The 20,507-nt window shown below is 42.0% G+C and overlaps 1 protein-coding gene across 3 annotated transcripts in view; it reads right to left on the reverse strand.

The window, feature by feature from the left end:
- The window catches only part of LOC105678008 (neurotrimin-like), a 300,284-nt gene that overhangs the window by 254,306 nt on the left and 25,471 nt on the right, over positions 1 to 20,507 (reverse strand). The window contains exon 1 of one of the 3 annotated variants that reach the window (XM_012376993.2): positions 2,365 to 3,683. The exons of the other annotated variants lie outside the window; for them this stretch is intronic. The gene's annotated coding sequence lies outside the window, so the exon portion shown is untranslated. Of the gene's footprint in view, positions 1 to 2,364; positions 3,684 to 20,507 lie in introns of those variants that run through there. 3 annotated transcript variants of the gene reach the window in all.

The following is a 20,507-nucleotide window of genomic DNA, read 5'->3' on the forward strand; positions in this document are numbered from 1 at the left end:
AGTAAATATAAATGTTTGACATACACTCTCTTTCGTGCTCATATAATTAATTTCTGGATTAATCTTAAATTCTACCAACGGCTCATTATATCGAGACACATTTAATCTCTCGCGGGCGAACCGGTCGCGATTGCTGTGCACGCGGCGCACAATGATGATATCGAACAACAGGATTACGCGTATTAGAGCCGCGCAACTTTGTCAACTTCCGCGATGCGACAGTTCTCATCTCCATAATTTAAAACGAAAAGTTAAATTAGCCCCTTTTCCTGTCCCTTCTAAACCGGACAAACAATTTTCAACGTTCGGCGTAACCCGCGGACCGACTAAATGTGCGTGCGCGCGCGGTAAATAACACACTCGTAATTAGATGCCACCACGAAAACGTTATTTTTCAGAGCGTTTTTCGGTGCGCGACAGCTCGCGCCGTATCTCGCCGAGGCGATCCGATCGCGCGCCCGCTTTCACGAGACGCATCGGACGGATAGGCCCTCTAATGTTTATTTACACAGCTCAAACACATTTTTCACTCTCTGCGGCTTGCGGCACGCGGACGGGCGAACAATATTATTGGCCGCCACGTAACCGGCATCCACGACCATTAACGTCATTACAGCTACGTGCAATAACGACGGGACTAGGATCGCTATCGCCTAGCTGCACGAGATGTTGTTGATCGATCATTTTGTAAGCACCGGAGCGCAGGGCCAAGCACAGAGCGCGGGATACCGATCTCGCGACAAACCGGGACGGACAACCGGTAATAACTCAATGTAAACGCGCATGAATACTATTAATGTAAGACCCGAAGGGAAGCACAACCGTGTACGTATGTATCGTAAACGTATGATTGAATAAGGTACGCGCGTACACGAGGGTGCGAATGTACAGCGCGAAAGCATATTTCGCGGGGCTTATCTGATGCACGTTGATGGACTGAAGTGTGTAAAGACCAGAGAGTGAAATGCACGGCGATCGCAACGGACAGATCGGACGACACGAAGAATCGCTTCGCGGAAAGCGCACCTCGCGAAAGTAGAAAGTCGCGCGTCTTCGGATTGTCTTTGGAACAATACAGTGGGGCGAAATTTTGGCAACGTAGTTTCGCCACTGAAACAAAACGTCCCGGCGTTTATTTATGCGAAGCCAACATGCCGCGAAACAACTCGCCACATCTCTACGTTACGTAAATAAGATACTCCGGATACTGTCCGTGTAGTTCGTTGTTTGTTATCTTACGAACGTTTGCGGATGCTTATAAAATGGAGATAATTAACGCAGCGTCTAGAGATAATTAACGCAGCATCTAGAGATAGTCGGCGCACCAATTCGCAGTTATCTCGGGCCTTTTGTCTCAGACGATGCGCCGCACCTTTCCATGCACCAAAAACGCATTAAGATAATACTACGTGATACGAAGATTCGCGCAACTTCTCGCATAACTTTGCACAATGCAATTTCTGGATATATTTTACACTACAAATTCGTGTATGATATTTTTGAACGCAAAGAATTTTGCAAACAGTTCGCGCCGCGCTAAAATTTTTAACCGCAAAAACCTCTCTAATTCTTGTTTTTTAGATATGATTGAAACGTGCGCATCAATATTGATCAGTTTTTTTTTTTCAACTTTGACGCATTTGATATACAAAAAAGTTTATATGCGACAGGAGTGCGTCTAACATCCGCACGGTTATTCGATTAAGTGTATTGTATTCAATCTCGCTTATCTCGAATTATATTTTTAGCTCTAATCCAGCTTGAAAGCTTTCACAGAATTTTGCATTTTTCATAAGAGACGTTATGTTGACAGTCCTGTTACGAAAGGCAAACATTATGCACCACGGAACGGCACTCCATTTGATGCGAATAAATCGAGCACTTACTTGAAATTAATGGAATTATGATCGCGCGTTCGATCGATGTAATTAGCTGTGACCAATATTTGATGAGTCTAAGGTACATACTCGTGCGAGCTAATAACTAAATATCGCATTGAAGCTTTCGACGCTGCAATGCGACGAAAAACAAAGGCAAATCCATGAAAGCTCGACAATATCAGGTATTATGTATAGTTGCATGTTTAGCAGTTAGTTGTGTTTAATTATAGCTTATGATTAATTAAACGTATTTTGTTTAATTAGTTTATTTCGAAAGTCATGTAAATGTCAGTTTGAGACAACTGATAACATTGATAAATTACTCCAATTTATATCTGCATTTCATCGAAACTGACAATGCAAATTACTGATTTATGTCAATTTGAATAGATACATCGTATGCATTGTAATGTATTTAGTATTCCGATTGTATACCCGGTAAGAAAGGACGTTAAGCCATTCAAAAATTCATCGCATCGCCTACCTGTCGCTAATCGCCGAGAATCGTCCTACTTTGACATCGTCGCCGGAAACACGTCGGGTATAAAATCCCCGCACTCTCGCTCGCTTTCTCCGCTTGTCCCTCGCTTCCAAACGGCGGCTCGCACGACGCGTCACTCGCGAGAGAACATTCGGGACGGGCGAAAGTGTCGTCGTTGAAACCGTCGCGATCACTACGCGAGCCAGCGCGACGGAAGAAAAAGCTCGTCCATGACGACGGGAGCGGGCTCGAGGAGCTCGCGACACGTCGCACCGAACTGTAGCACCGAAATTACGGACGCGATATACGAGCCACCGGCGCTCGCGTCCTCTTGATATCACCCTTTTCACCCGACCGTCGTCACCACTCTCGTTTCCCGGCGCGGCTAATTAATCCCGAATACGAGGCGCGCGCGATAATAGGAATCCGGGCGAGTTTTAATTAAAACTCGGGCCTCTCATAGCCCCATCGCTCGCATGACGCACTTGACCTTCCTCGCGGGAAGTTTAATTGAATCTTCGTCGGTGGCGAGGCGCGACGATTACGCGTACGCGCGTGGATTAAGCGGTCTCGCATGTTCGCCGTTGTCGCGGGTGCGTGCCACACTCGGTAGGCGCCGTGCCGTTGATATCCACCATATCGCTGTTTGTATCGCGGTACCAGCTGATCCACCGAAGCCCCGTCAGCCGGTCCAGCCACCGCGAGCCTTTATCACCGAGTCTGGTCACGGTCCGCCGCGCCGTCCGCGACCACTGCACCGCGTCTGACGCTAACTGACCTGTACTACTGTCGCCTTCGTTGCGGTCTGTCACTACTCGTCGCTCGCAACTGTCTTTCACCGCTGTGTTTTCGGTACCGTTCTCTAATATTGTCCGCGCACTGTCTCAGCACGTTTCTGACAACTCGTCGTTGTCGTCGTCGTCGTCGTCGTCGTCACCCCTCGTTCGTAATCCCGCGGCACTTGACGCGCGTTTAATCAGTCGGATCGTCACTCGAACGTGTCACTGTTCACCCTCGATAATCAGCATTCCGACGGCTGACATTCACCTGCGAATCTCGCGGACATTCGCGGACGAGTGAGCGGGTGCGTTGCGAATTTATCAGCGCGTTTATCTGGTATCATCGACGGATAACGATCAAAGACGAATACGGGCGCAATTCACTCATAGCGGCGTTTTGTCCCGCCGCTCGCTGGAATCGCGCGATGATATCCGCACGCAAGAAATGCGCGCGCGCGCGTGTATGAATTATGTGTGTGTGAGTGTGTATGTGTGTGCGCGCACCCGTGGGATCCAGGTCCGACCGTGGCGCGGTGCGATGAAGAACTGACGTCCTGACGGGCTGCAGCGCCCCGACGACGGGCGTCCGGCGAACCATCCGCCGTGAAGCGAGCGGCGGGAGATACGCCACCCCATTCCACCCCCACCCTCCTTTCCACCACCATCACGCTGCAACCCCCGATCCGCGCTATCCGCCAACCTCCGTGCGCGAGCGGCACGGTCCTCTGCTTTTACTCGTGCCACCTTGTCGTCGAGAGGGCACCGTCGTACGCGCCGCCACGCGAAATTGCACGAAATTTTCGAAAGTGCACCGCTCCTCGTGGTATCGTAAACGAATTTTTCCGGGAATCGCGCTGGCTTTTGCAGAAACGAAAATTCGCCAGAGATTTTGGAAATCCGTCACTGAAAAGCATCGCTTATTGGCAAAATATTTGCTTCATGTGTAACCTTTGATATTAGAATTTTTATATATACCTTTCATTATTAAATATTATTTTCGTTAAATTTTTCATTAAAATAAAAAATTTATCGATGTTAAAATTATTCAATTGCACTAAAAACTTTTCTTCTACATAAAAACGTTTGGAAGTGTACGTTCAACAGAAACGAAAGCAGAGTACATATACGGGACACTTGAAGTCCTGCTAATTAAACTAAAAAAGTAGTCCATCATGACTCTCGTAGGCAATCGATCGACGCTTCAAATATCCCGCAGAAACAGTGCACGCGGAATTGAATCTCCAATTTAATCATTTCCGGTTAGATATTGCTCGCGATACTTTACTCATTTAATGTTCATGTTATGTAAAACAAATACCAAACAACTTGAAAATTATCAAAAAATGTGTCTGTATCAATTATAAATATATGAGTGAATGTAGTATGAAATAATTTTCGTACTATATTCACGAATATATAATTTAATCTTTAATTATAATAATTTCACGAATTATTTACAAATTATTTACGTATTATATGTTCGTACACGACGTGCTGGATGTTTAAAATTGGCAAATGGGCGATCCGAAAGCACGAGAAGAGAAGGTTCACGTAATTTCTTAATCAATATGGCCTAAATCATTCTTATGACAGAATAAGGCTCGCGTTCCGAGCTGCGTGTTTTTCAAGACTTGCATGCATTTGCGAACGTTACGTGATTCGCGGAGGCCACGTAATAAACGGTCTTACATCATTCTAGATTGGATACGGTATGAACCTAAAATTCTGATTTCCAATCCGTGCGAGGATCGCTCTATTCCTCAATTATTACAAGGATACGTACGACGATACGTAAAAAGAAAAAAAAATTGCACATTACATACATACATATGGCATCAAATTCTTGACAATTTTCATTTTACATCGTCAAACACACACGAATAAAGCTGACTCAGCGCTTGCCGATCGTTCTGCAATCTTGTTTTAAGCTATATTATTAATTAAAGGAATTAACTTTGGTGTAGCGTATATGGAGCTCGTGGAAAGGAAGGTCGAACGCTTATATCATAGTCTAATTTCCAATTAAGGCGTTATTAATACCAGCGCCAGTGGGCGTTATACCGCTTGGATTATATTACGATTTAGAATCCGCATGTGAAAGGCTAGTTCTCGCGTTTGAGTTTTTGTTTTAGTTGTATTACATTAATTAATATAGACGAAATTTATCAAAAATAATATACGCCCGCAATTACTAAAACTTAATCACAGAAGAATATCATCTGTTTCAATATTGAAAGACTATTTTATAATTATATTTTATAATTATAGACAATTTAAATTTTCATAATTTATAAAATATTATAAAAATTATTTTTCGATAACTTAAACAGTAATTTAGAAACGGGTTATAAAAAAATTAACATTTTAAAAAATCGGAAAAAATGTAATATTTAATCAATTTTTGGCTAAATAAGAAAAAAATATTGACTTCAAATTCAGGAATATTTTACAACCACCAGAAAACGTATAATTTTTTTGTATACTCTATATTTAAACTTATTTAATTTTAACCACTTGAAACGTAAAATATGTTACCTATTCAATAGCTATTGTATCAGTAAAATTTGTATTAAATTTAACATATACCACATGACTTAAATATTCCATTCAGATTTTCCTCTAAATATTATACATCTAGCGTTTGTAATATAATTCGCATTTATAATTGTGTGAAAAAAATAATTATGCACATATATACGAGAAAATGAGGCACAATTAAAATTCAACGTACATTTTTTTACGTATAAGCGCAGCTTGAAGCAAATGAAAACCTTTGGTTGAAATAATGATATATTTTCATTATTTTTAAACACAAAATTAATTACTTTTAAGAACACTAGTTAATATTTCTAGAAAACCTAATATCCAAAATTAATGTATAAATCTCAGCGACAATCAAATATCGTTTTAAGAAGATCAACGAAAAAATAATCATAAAAATACTAAGTTGTAGAAAAGTAATTTTGTTTTCGAAACTAGGATTTAAAAAATTAAAAGCTAGGCATTATTATTTCTTATAAATTTATACAATAATGATTTCCAATGTATGATTCACTATCTAGAAAACGTATAATAAAATTCAACGCAAATGTAATATTTTAAGAGAGAAAGACGTCTGATAAAATATTTTCAATTGATTATTCTTTACGAGTGCCACAACTTGTTTGAAAAATATTTGCGATGATATATTTGGAAGTAAAGTGGTAATAAAAAAATGAACATTCTAGCTTCGATTTAAAAAGTTTCATTTTGGCGTTCTGATTTAATTAATAAACTCTGTTCTGGCAGACCGCCAGTTGTTTTAAAGCAAATAGTGATAGAAAATTCACGACTAATATTCCGAGAAATAAAAGAAAGAATAAATGTCGATCGTTTAGCAATTTTAAATCATTTACATGAGTTTTTAATCAAAATAACAGAATCGCTCTTTTACCAATCCAGTAAATCGGGAATGTATTCTAACCAGAATACATCTCTGTCATTAAAATAAGGATCGCAGATTTCGGGGCACTGCACATTTTCGTATGTTATTTCCGCCGACTTATGCCACGAGTAAGACACACGGACACGGACATTTCGCGCCGCAACCTTTGGGACGGTTGAAAGGCGCGAGGGATAGAGGTAGGTAGGTGGGTCGTTTCACACAGCAGCGCCTCGCTTAATTACTAGTTACTAGTAACAGGAGTTAGGAGCGTTTAGCTCACAGTTCACGCTATCCAGCAAAAGCTTATAACGTTACGAACTATTCCCATTGCTACCCCAGATTCAACAACGAGGCTTCACCCGGTACCCGGATTCATATTACTTCGGAATCATATCAAATACGGAAATGAGTCCGCGAGTTCGTAGTTCGCGAACTGCAGTTGGCTCGGTTTACAATATAATTAATCTCGTGACTGGCCGATATGAGTTAGCGAGCTAAATATAATATCGGTGTCTGCAACTCATTATCCACGTAAATGGTGAAAAAAATTCTAGCAATTTAATTGTATATTTCACGTGTATAAAAATCGAGACAATGTAAATTCAATTACTGGAGGAAAAAAAAGGTATATTTTCAATTGTTTTTTGATTCCTTTAAAACAATACAATTGGTTAATACAATTGGTTAATACAATTTATTGCACACCGCTGCAACTTTATTTACTGTGGTCATTTTCAGTTTGTAACGTGTTTCTGAGCCATAAATCTCATATTTCTTGAATCGCCGACGGAAAATTCATGAACAATAAATTGGAGTTTCGACAACGTGATTCAACGATACCGAAAACAAACGCCCGCACGCAAATCAAAGTTACGTTTTTAAAAATCCTACATAGTATTCGCGATATCGATTTACCAAACACCGTGGAACTTTACAGTTTTGACATTTGCACGACGAATGAAACTAATCAAACATTCCATTCGATACAGTGCAATGCAGTCACACTATCCATAACCATTTTGTCCGACTTAAACCATCTCGATTAAATATGAGATTGACTGCATACTGTATAAGTCTTCCAAAAAAAGATATATATCTATTCAATTCAAAAATGTTATTATAACAATACATATATTGATAAAAGAACAATATTATTATTCAAAATAATAAATATTATTTTAGTCCACTTAAGTTTATTACCGAATATAATAAAAATTTTAATCTTATTCCATTTAAAGTGATTACTTTATATATACAATAAAAGCTAAAAATTTTTAATTATTTTCAGAAGTGCTGCTTAATATTTTTCCATATTTTTAATACTTGGAAAAATATATGGAGAAAAAGAATATTACAATGTTTTCTCTGCATTTAGAGATAATTTAAAAGCAAAAAGTCAGGAAGAAAGGTCAACTGAGATACGTGATACAAGTATAATAAAGTTATCAAGAAATATCGAATGTATTCTCCGTGTCAGCTTTAGGGTGAAAAAAGCTCGTGTAAGCAAGGGCGGCAATTTGGGCAGCGGACATCCCTTGTCGCCTTTGGCAAGGCTTCCGGACCCGGCCATCCCGTGCCGCTGAACACAGCGTTCTCGGTCGGCTGTATCCACACGCGTGCTGGTTACATTGGGCTTTGCACTGCCGATGCGTGCATGTAGATCGAAGGGAATGACGATACTACGTACACTAGAGCGGTTAGATCTAGTTGGCATCCGTTAGCCGTAGCCCATACACACGCAGATTGGATCGGACATTGCACGCCGTCAGCTCAGCTTCTGAACAGGGAAACTGCGTTCGCTGCAGCTATACCTATCCAATAGGATACGGACTAACGCGACCGCGCGTACATTTAGGTTATCGAGTTGTAATGTACGATACGAGAAAGGCAATCTGGGCACCGCCGTCCTGACGGGATGGTCGTTGAAACTTGTGTTCCATTGTGGTGGCTAATCCAGCGTATACGTGTCGCGTACGCGCGATTTCAAGTTTCGTGGCGCGATAAAAGCAGCAGATATTTAACGCCGGATCATCTGTTGACGTTATAGCCGGATAACACGCACGACGGTAACAGCAAAGGGAAACATCGTGCGCCGCTCCCTCGCAAAGCCGCGTCGCGAAACTTTACTGCTAGAAACGATCGAACAAACTTGAAGTTTTGATTGCGATCGGCCGACAATTTCAATTCCAATAGGCTGCTCAAATAGGCGGGTCAAAATGAGTTTTAAGAACGCGTATGCTCCGTCATGAATATCAGCTATTTGCGAAATCGCTTTCTTCGCACTCTCGTCGTAAATCGTTAACGACTCCGCGTAATTTAATTGCAGCTTGACACGAAAGCAGGGATGAAGTACAAGCCGGATACTAGAAACGGTCCGGCGTTTCGCTCGCTAATCTACTACACGTTGTACGCACGCTTGTGCCATGAACGACGAACGAAGGCAGAAGTACTGCTCGGTGCCAAGAAGTGCAGATTTGCTATTTCCGCGAACACTCTTCCGACCCGCAGTGCCGTAACCGACGTACGACCCTTTAACGGGTAACAAGACCGCCAACAGCGGCTTCATTTGCATTTATTTCTAGCAGACTTAACGTCGACCGTGATACGAGAGAAACTGGCTGCTCCGCGTAATTTTCAAGCAGATATACGAATCCTCGCGGATTGCCCGCGGTGAAATCCGATCAAATCATAACGTTGAAAAGCATAAGCCGCTGCGCTCATCTATACAGAAATACTTTGGAGAGAGTTGCAAAAGTTAATCTTTCCGCTATATTGGTATCCTATTTTCTATCCGTTTGTTAAGATGATAGAGGTACATTGAAAAGTTGATCAAAATTTATTTTATATTTTTGCGATAAAATTAAAAAAATCCAGCAACAGCAATGCTGAATAAAGTGCTGTTTTGAGTACAAAACGTATAAAAACATATTGCGCACAAATTGTCTGTCTCGCGACATAGTTTCTATTCATGTGAAACATTTGTGCACGTGCAATTTTGAAAATGTCAGTCTATGATGTAATAGCAATCTTCGTTTCAAGTTACAAGTGTGTTTTTTTATTAACTGTGACTACAAGTGCTTTTTTTATTCTAATAGCGTAAAGCTTAATATTACCAGAACACTACAAATAATAAAAGAAGCGAGAAAGAGAAAACACAAATAAAAAATAAATCGATAAAAGGACTCGTCAGAAAAGTCACATAGCTACCACTTTCTTTCAACACGCAAACTATCAAAATATATGCTCTCCAGAATGACAGCAACTCGTGATATAAAGTAAGCGAGAAAACCGATCATCGCGAAAAAAAAGAAATTCGATTCGACACTATATATGTATTTTTTAAGAATGAATAACGCGCAACAACGCAGGATACTGTAAAAAATTGCATGTAAGCTAATAAAACAGAAGAATGTATGAACATTTGCAGCGAGGAGAGTAATCGTATGTCGATGTAAAAAAATATGGGCAAACTTTCGCGAGCAAAAAGAACATATATATAAACTCTCGCTGTCGGCGGAGAGCTCGAGATATACCTCCTTGATACGTTTTATCGCCTCATTCCATTAACGTGAGAAATATCTCCGTAAGATCCTCGGTAATTGCGCGCAATTCTTTCATTCTGCTGTTCGGCTTCATCGTACATTCTAATGAAGGCATCAACCTTCGGTGAGAACAAACGATTTCGCATCCTTTTCAAACGGCGGCCTCCCCAACCCACCGCCGTCCGACCTGAATTCACGAACGCTCCCCGACCGAGATCGGTTTAAGTGAAAGAAGAAGCGCCGGAATTACGTAGGATAGGATAGGTGCAGTAACGCGGATCGCCGCCGCCGTCCCGACCACCCCCCCCCCTCCCGCCACCACCCCCCAAGATCGAGCATCGTGGATTTCAATTTCTCACGGAAAGAAGCGTGGAAGCCCCGCCATTAAACGGAGGTAGGGAAGCCCGGAGAGAGCGCGGCATCGCTCGAACGGGCGCAATTCGTGGACGACGACTAGTTGCTTCCCTTCCATTATCCTTCACCTTCGATTTCCGTTAAACTACCGAAAGTGCGCGCGCCATTGGTCGTTGTCGCTTAGCGCGCCGGAAAAATCGATAGTTTAATGCGACTTTATCGTCACCGGGGCAGGCGTTATGGCGCTCGCCGGTCGCCGTTGTAAATTTTGCGAAATGGTGCTGAATGGAGGGTTACGGGGCGCGCTCGCGCTTGTTAAGACGCTCGAAAATTACAAAGGCCACGATTCGAGCAAAACCCTCGCACGATTGCCCCTCATCAGCGTCTTCGCGAATTTGGTCGGCAACATTGCTCGCTCTAGCGAAACACTCGTGTGCTCGTGAAATTTTCGCGATGGGGAAGCAAACGCTGGGAATATACAACCTTCGCTGTCAGATGCGTTTACACTTGCACTTCTATTGCCGCGAGTACGATTGCGAATAAAATTCACGTTAAACGCTGTAAGAAATATCCCCGCGGATTCTCGCAATTATAAATGAAAATTCATCGACGATTGAATCATCGGCGACGAGGGCAGGCTAATTCGAGGATCGAATTCAAAATTAGCCAGCCAGCGAGCGCGTTGCGTGTGACGGATAACGCCATAAATTTCGTCACGCGGATCACGCTTTTGGGATGTTGGATATGTCGGGATACTGCGCGACGGCACGCGGGCTCTCTCTCGTCGACGATAGAACCGCGCGATGACCGGTTGTCACCTGCCGCTACGGCAATTGTCAGCTTATGTGGGACGAGTAGGTATTGCAGTTGCGCGTGAACTGCGCTCCACAAGCCACTCTAATAAACACGTCGTAAACCGGCGCATTATACGCGTATGCCGAGACACCAACGACACGGTGGAACATGGCGCATTAACAAATGCGATAATTCCACACCCGAGCTCTGCAATCGACTACAAGGTCGCACGATATTCTGAGATCCGACGTTACATTTGTGTTGCAAATTGTCTCATTATTATCTGTGTATAATTTATCACCTCCAAGTATATACATATAAATGATGACTGTTTTTGCGATCGGAATTATTTCAAAATACAGATAGCGTTTTGATAAGCCATATGCTGTATGAATATTAATATTCGATTAACGAAATTTCAATGAAATATCTAGAAATTAATGGATATATTTTATAAATGTTTTTGACAACATATTGTTATAATATATGCAATTAACGAGACCGCGCCGTGAAATATGGAACGGCACCGACCACCGGAAGTTTAACGAGACGCGTAGCGACCGGACAAAATTCCGCGTTCATTACAAAGATTTATGAGCAACAAACAAGAGACGAACAGGTAAGAAACAAAATTAACGCACCGTGGAGTCCTAGAAACCCGCGAGACTTCCACGACGGATCGTAAAAAAGTAATAAAAGTTGAAGCCGTGCTTTCTTATCTTCCGGTACAACCGTGGCTTAAAATTTTTCTCGTGGCTCTCTTTCGCCGAGATGACGTGGTCGCTGCTGAACTAAATTTCGACTTTTTTCTCTCTTTTAAAGCCACGCCTCTCTTCCGCGGCGGTGATACAGATAGTCGCAGCTTAGCGCGGCTAACCATAATCATTAACCATCGCCGAGACGAGGGGATCGGAAGCCGCCGTTCGCGACTAACGAGTGTCGTGCTCTAACCGCGCTCGCTTCGTTCACGGGAACACCGAGAGGGCGGAAGAAGGAAGGGCGAAATTGCGAGGGGGTGGACTGGCACAGAGATACGAGAGTTTAAATAACTCCGGTACCGGGGTAGAGATAAGGAAGCCGAGCCATGGTGCGCCCCCGAGCGCACGGAGCGAGGGAGGAAGGGCGCGCGCGAAGTTGGCGTGTTCGTAAGCACTATTGTTTCGCTTATTGCACCGATCGCTTTGGATTTCGGCATAAGCCCTGTCTGCTTTTCTCTCCCCGTACTATCTCCCGCTCTCTTTCTCTCCGTCTTCGTCTTTCCCCAACACCTTGCGCTACACGACCGTTTTCTTAACCCTTCGCTATGTACGAGGCGGTGTATCGAGGATCGAAACGGAAACTGCATTTAACTCGGCCGTCCGCCGAGCTAGTGTTCCGCTCTTTGATTTAGGGGAGAAGTCGCTGTGTTGCCTCCCCATTCTCTCTCTCTCTCTCTCTCTCTCTCTCTCTCTCTCTCTCTCTCTCTCTCTAGTTTTCCTCTCTTGGTTGCCACGAGGGAGCGCTTAAAGGAGCGGGGAAGCGATTGAACTGAGCGCGTGTTATGAAAGCATGATATCAGCGGATGAAATCACAAGCTGATTGCAGTTAATGTTGAAACAATTAGAAATAACGAATTAAAATACGCAAAAAACTTGCTCCAAAGAAATAGCAATGTAAGCGTTCGCTAATTCTAGTAATATCAATGCTTTTTGCACAATATTGCAGTTTGCAAAACGGAAAGCAAATACATTCATTCCTTTCAATGAAAGCGATTTATTCGCGCAAATTCAACGCGCGGGCGATAAATAAGCTTACACATGGCGATCATTCGCGCTCTCATTATCGTACAATCGAAAACAACGCGAATGAATAGCAGCATCTGGCTGCCGTTGGAAAAACGTATCGCCGCACGACGCATCGGCAAATATGTATGCATCAGCAGGAGCGCGCAGCGTGGCGACGTTTAATTAGCGGCAGACACTTTACAGCGCCACAGCGCCTGCAAATCTATCGAACGTTAGCGGCCGGATATCCGATATATCGCGGCGAGCGCACCGCAACGCGGCACCGCCGCGCGTGCGAGACCGCAGTAGCGTTGCATCGACCGTTACGTCATACGTATGTATTGCCCGAAACGCAAATCCCCGTTTTCTCTGCCGGGCGAGAATCCGCCGGCGCGTGTTACGCGTTTCAATATCCGCCGATCGGTCGGCACGCTCGTTGAACGGCCCAGCACTTAGGGCTCCGCCAAATTTGATTCGGACAGCATTATCACTCGGCATGATGCGAATGCGTTTCCCAGTTGCCGTACACGGAGAGATGAAATGATTAATGGAAGATAAAGCTCGGAAACCCGCTCGATGCACTGAGAGCAGCTTCTCGCTAGTATAATCGGACCTACATGGAGATACGATCACACGTAAATGCGCGTGATGGATGTGATAGGAGAGAGGAGTCCGGTAAGCTCAAAATCTCTAAGATTCTTGCAATGATGTATAATCCACATATGTATTAGGCTACACAAATGTATTTTGCTTGCTCGAAAGAATAATATTCAATACGAAATCTTCTCGATCCACATTCAATTATGAATCAATCAAAATTAATATTTTTTATACATTTAATTAAATTAATAGAAAATAAATAATTTGAAATACGTCAATCTTTCTCCAAAAAGGCGACTTTTTCTAATTAAGACATTGTTTGAATTTTGTTAAAAAGAATTTGCCAAAGTTGAGAAAAACTTGTTTAAAAGCTTGTTGAGATGCAAATGATAATTACGTTTCTCTTATTTCCTACTTTCTATAAAGAATTTCTTTGAAGTATCATTAATGTTATCGTGTAATCGCAAACACAATAATAAATTACATAAATAAAAATAAGGCAAATGTTCTTAACCAAAGATTGAAGCAGACAACTTTTTTATAAATTAAAATAAAAGCATAAATAAACTTATAGCGCAAGTCTATTCTGAATAAAAATGGATTTTAATTATTATAATATTTAATATTGAAAATTAAAAACTTGCAACAAATTAATTCCCACAAAGTTTCTCCGGAGCAGAAAAAATGTTTCATAAAAACTAGCGAGAGAAGCACGTAACGGTCGTGCGATCCTTTATGTGCCAATATTTGTTTCTATTCACACATCACATGCGCCATGTGTGTACGTAAATCATCAAGGAGAAAGCATTCCGCTCGGCTGTCGACGGAAGAGTAAAGAGTGCTCTGCGACGGACAGCCAAAAATGATGCCGAAAGTTTAAGTCAAAAAACAGTCGTTAAAACCAAAGATAAACTGGTTTCTTATATCAGACGGTCGAAGGACGACGGAGGCAAGAACGAGGAGGACGACGAAGGTCGAGAGAAAGGAGTTATCAACTTCAACCTCTCGTTTCTTTGCAGGTCGCTTTCCGCTTCGCGGCGACCGGACTGATATGACAGATCGCCGCTACACCGTGAAGTAGAAATTTTCATCGGACTCGAGCACAAGCCGGGACCGTTGCGTTATTTACAGCGGACTCTACGGGCGCAACTATAAAAAAAGAAAAGAGGAAGAAAACAGCGGCCCTCGATGTGATCGCGGACAAAATTTACGAAAGATCAGCGATTGCTGATATACATCTACGAGTATTAGCACTTGGAGGGGAGATACAGTACCCTACATTATGGCGAGACCTTTTGAAGTTCGCCTTTCGTGTCTAATACAATGGCAATATATTATCGCGCTGAGTGAGTCATACATTTTCCACGGCAATGATTCATAACGGTGTAAATTTCAATTTTCGACCCCGCGACAAAGACTTCTCTCCCCGCGAGACGTCGGGAGTTATGCGGTGATCTCGCGAAATTAAAATGATTCTTCAAAGAAACCTGACTCTCTCTGTCGCGGGATTGCAGTCTCGCGAATAACTCGAAATAAGATCAAAATAAATGTATTATTGCATAGCTCCAGCAATATTTTAAATAGCTCGAATCGTTCACGAACAAAATTGAAAATAACATTTTTTTCTATCTCATGGAAATCCGTTGCGTAATTTGGCTGAGGTTGTAACTGCCATGTGTAACGCGCAACGCGATTAACATACGTACGCGAGTGTCACGTAACTATTGTAATTTTACGGCAAAAAGATCGCAGCCGACACGGTGCGGCACTAAAGCAGCAGCGGCTACCGCCACGCAGTATGCATGAAGTTTCCAGCACAACCTTCTCGTCGAGACCAGCGAAACGGCAATATGACTTCAGAGCAAGTGAGGGGAAAAAAACCAACGCGACGCTCGTGAGACCGTCGGTGGTTCAGTAGTTACGCTCGCATAATGACGTTTAATTAAGATAAAAGCAGAGCTTTGAAGGAAAAATTACCTAATTTCCATCCGGGTAAACGAAAACGTGTACGTGATCCTTTCAAAGCCGGAAACGGCAGTGATATCGTATCGATCTCTCTGCGAAGTCTTCTGGTTAAGAGATATAAGACGATTCTTTGCAGAGCGAAATGGAAGATATATTTTAAAAGAAAATGTTTTAATAAATATTTAACTGCTATTTTAAAACGTATATAAAATTGAGTTCAGCATTAAAATGTAAAAATTATTTACGAATAAAAAAACTGTAATATTTTATTTACCGTGAATATTGATGTATCCCTCCATGAAAAAAACACTTAGAATTCTTCAAAAATAGCAATCTATAAAATTCTGACCTTTCGTACTCAATTTTTCGATTAAATGAAGTCGAACTAAATTTTACTATGCGGGAAAGCTTTCAGTGACAAAGCTGTCACATCAACCGTATCTTCATCAAGATTATTTATGGTCATTGAAAGCTAAAACGTCACCGATATAATGTACAAACAAAAGCACGGAAAATTAAAGTTCATTATTCATCGTCATACAGCTAATGATAGCATATATTATCATTATCGCGGCTGAATATCAACGGAATTTTTTACTGATAATCACATTTGACGAACAAGCGCAAACAAAATGTAAATACATGCGTAAGAAAAATGCTTCTACTTCAGTTTTTGTTGTTACAAACACGCTTTTTCACGGATGAAAATGATGTTGTTAATTTTCGGCTGCATTACGATCGGAGTAGATCTATGTAATCGCGATTAGAAGCTTATCAAGCTATCTACTCGTAGCATCCTCTGTCCTCTTCCTCTCTCTCTCTCTCTCCTTCTCTGTTTCTCCCTCTTCTCTAACCGATGCCCATCCTCAACCCCTAGTACAATTCTGTTGGCAGCGCTTTTGTGTTTCGACGAGGTAGTCGCATCCGGAATTTCGCGTGTAAACGCGACTAACACGCAGAGTTCCAATCGTCGCGCACCGCAGAACGATACAATGGACAATTTGTCAACGAACCTAACCGATGCCAGAATCTGCTCAGCGGTCTTTGCGAGCTCCGCCATACTGATGTCGCCGCCGCAGCGCGAGAATTAATTTCACACTTGAAAGCAAATCGACCGGCTTTACTGATCCAATAGCCTCGCGCGCGGATGCGTTCATCCCTTTATCAATCCAATAATCTCGCATTAACAGCAGCGCGAAGAATTTTCGTTCCATTGTGCCACGAAGTTGAGAGAACGTTAAATATTCTTTTCCATCTATTATTACAGACGCTGTTAAGCAAAATTGTTATAACAAACAGAATTACTTTTATTTCTCTTCATTCGCAATAAAAAATAACGCGCAAGAGTCTGGCGTCGCGCCCACTAAAAATCATCGGAGCGAAAAATTAATGATAATTTTTTATTTCGTATGTTATAAATCTTGCTACGCGCGCGCACGCGATACAAAGCTGGGACTAGTGACCGAGTTTGAGGATCGCCGAGCGCGTTACAACATTGATACACGGAATGCATGTCGGTAAAGCACGTCCGAAAGATAGATTCGAGCGATTTCATTTTCATGATTTATGAACGAAAATGCGCATCGGTATCATAAATCTAAACATCCATCGAACGAACGGGTGTTAACGAACCGCTGTCCGGCACGGTTAAAATATCGCGCGGTTGCAACCTCGATGATGCCTTACTTTTCGTTCACCGTCGCGGATTCATTTAATCGGGAGAGCCGACGGGAACGTCAGGACGGCGGTATCGGCGAACAATATCTAAATAGCTTAATCGACAGACGTGAAAACTATTTCGCGACCGCGCGCGACGATCCAGATATCTGTGACCATAACGGCGATTCATGATGCATTCGGCCGGCTCCTACCCCGCCACGCGAGTGAGCGCAGTTACCCAAAATGCCTGTACGCAATCGAAACAATGGCCCAATCGCGATTGCTAGCTTCGGTACCCTGCAATTTCCATTTAACGCAGTTGTCTGTAAGCCGAATGTAATTCCGCGAACGTGCGTGATTAGGTTTTGGTCCTGTAGCGACGCGTCGGCACGGCATTGACCGCTGCCAATCGCATTCATTAACACCTGTGCCAGCGCGTAATTGTATCCATAATAGTACTTTCGTGGATTATACACAGTAGCGTGATAAACAATGAGACACATTATTAAAAAAAAATGTCCCGTAACAAGCGAAACCTAGATTAAGACATCGTATGAATTATGAAAGTTATACAACAAGTACTAAGCAATCGGTAAAACACTGATCGAAAAATCTGGGACATCCTGTATAAATTATTTATTTTCTTCCTTTAAAGTTAATTTATTCCTTTAAAGTTAAAATTATAAAATATGAATTTAATGTTCAATTGTGCGCTTTGCATTTTTGTCGAATAATTATTTCGCTCAATTAAGCTACTTTAAACTTGCGAACGCTGTTAACAACCGTTCAATGAAGTTTTAAAGTTAAATATTTTCATAATTACACACGTGCTTCGAAATTTCGTTAACACAATTCCACTGTAAGCTTTTGTCAAAGAGTCTGTCATCTAAATTTGATATAGTGAAGATGGGATATGCCATGTATTCCATTTAATCCGTTAAAAGCAACAGGGTGCGATCGGCTCCACGCGCATTTCACGGTAGAAAGTCCGATTATTGGAAGGTATAGCATCGAGTCGAGTTTTACACATTTATGTGTCGGCCATACGATATATCACGGGCATGACGCACGGGAACATGTTTTAAAGTCCTGCGCGCGTTAGCACGGCGTATATAGGCAAACGCGCGGTTCGATTCCGGCTGTCGAGTTGCATGAATTAAGAATCAACATTAAATATTTCCCGACGTATTACGCGCGCGAAACTTCGTGTAAAACTGGGAAGGTTACTCTCTTCACGCTCCCCTGTTATTTCGCGGAAGGCCCATAATCCACAGCTCTCCCGAATGCCTAATCCCGGGTTTTACTTCGCGAGTTTCGCTCACATCAACTTTCCTCAAAATTCGGCAACGCCAAATAAACTCCCCTCGGCTTCGGAACCATTCATCGACTTCGGACGCTGTTTGTTTAAATCACAAAACAATCGCGCGCGATTTGGACGCAATAAACCACGCTCCCATGGGAACCCATTCGTTTGAGCACGTCGCGTGCTTCAGGCTTTTCCAGCAAGAGAACTCGCGGGGGGAGTCAAAAAGAGTTTGAAATAGAGCGAGCCGTGACCGAGGCAGAGCTCAGCTGTCGCGCGCAGGCAGTCCGTGGAGAATCCTACATCGTACAGTCCTCGATGGAAGTTTCACGGTACAAATTACCCGAGCGATAAGTGGGATTACGTGTTTAATCGCCTTAAAACACAATTTCCAAGTCATTCAACGAGAACGCAAAATTTACACACTTTAAACAGGTAAGCGCATGCCATATTTCATCTAATTAATAAAATATACCCATTAAAAATTAAACTTGTGCAACAATATTTTAAGATGCTAGCTTAAGAAGTAATAAATTTAATATTACTAAAGTTTGCAGGATTAACTTCAGCAATCTGATCGAGAATTCAGCATATATAACGAATTCAGCACGTTTATAAAATTTAATTGCACGTCTAATTAATCTCGTCTCATTTATTTTGCTTAACCGACTTTTCAATTTATAAATAGCCGACATATCATTTTAGTTGACACTGCCGATTTAGTTGAGATTTGCATATCGCGGATAAATTCTTTCGCACTATTAGTTACGACTGTACTATTCTTGATTTCGCTCTTGCAGAACGTACCGAAGAACCCCTTTTCACGCATATATGATTACGGGTGCGTGTCACTGGCATCTATGATCCTTTTACTAGGGTGCATTAACATCCTTTAGTGTTTCGCATAATGTTGCCTTAACGATACATTGCTTATGCGCGAATGTAACATCAAGCAAGCTCATTACACACGAATCGTTTCGTTACGCATTTTTTTTCTAACGAACGACGCGAATTTATTTTATTAGAATATCAAAACGAGTCACTCTCACATTTACATCACAAGGCAGACATCAATATCTTTCGTTAACTGATAATTAATATCTTTCGTTGACTTTTCAATTATTATTAAAGGCTATATGAAATCTGCTTTACACAAATTTTATATTTTACATGAATTTTGCGTCCTTTTTGTTAGCAATATATTCTTCATTTATTCAACTTTTATATAAATGATGGCCAGCAACATCTAAATTAAAATGAATGTAGAGTCCATATTTAAAACGATAAATGGATGAAATTACGTCTAGTGCATCGCGGGGTCAAATCACAGCCGACGTTTCACAAGCTTTAACAAGCGGAGTTCATCAGATTCAGGTTCAGAATTTGTTGTCCAATTATTTTTGCTGCCTCGACGGAAAACCTATCCCTATATCCTCTCACTATATTCTCCACTCGTGAAGATTGCTCGCACGCGAGGCGTCCAGGGTTTCTATTCGCCACCCTTCACAAACGCGCATGCTCGGTATACAATTGTTTTCTACTGTTCTTTTGTAGCGGCGACTCAAAGTCTTCGTCAACCATCCCCTCGCTCTACCCCCGCCAACCCGTTCCTACTTCTTTTCGTTCATCCACCATCCGACGATGGTGAAATCGTAATCAGTCTCTCATCTTCCCCGTCGCAACCAAGCGGTCCGATCAAAGAGTGTCTCTATGGACAATGGAGATGTAGCGTGCACAATGTGCACGCGCACTCACGCACGTATTCACATCAGACGAGAATACACTTGTACGCGTACATATGTGCCGATACGGCACGTACAGATACGAGGAGACTTCGTTTGCAGCGCCTTCGAATTTTTCTAGATTATAATACCGTCTTAACCTAGATTATAAAGCCGCTTTACAAGACATCAAATTATAAAATTTATCATTATAATTTTAGGAATAATATTACGAACTTAA

This window comes from Linepithema humile, chromosome 7 (assembly GCF_040581485.1).
Source record: "Linepithema humile isolate Giens D197 chromosome 7, Lhum_UNIL_v1.0, whole genome shotgun sequence".
Classification (NCBI taxonomy): domain Eukaryota; kingdom Metazoa; phylum Arthropoda; class Insecta; order Hymenoptera; family Formicidae; genus Linepithema; species Linepithema humile.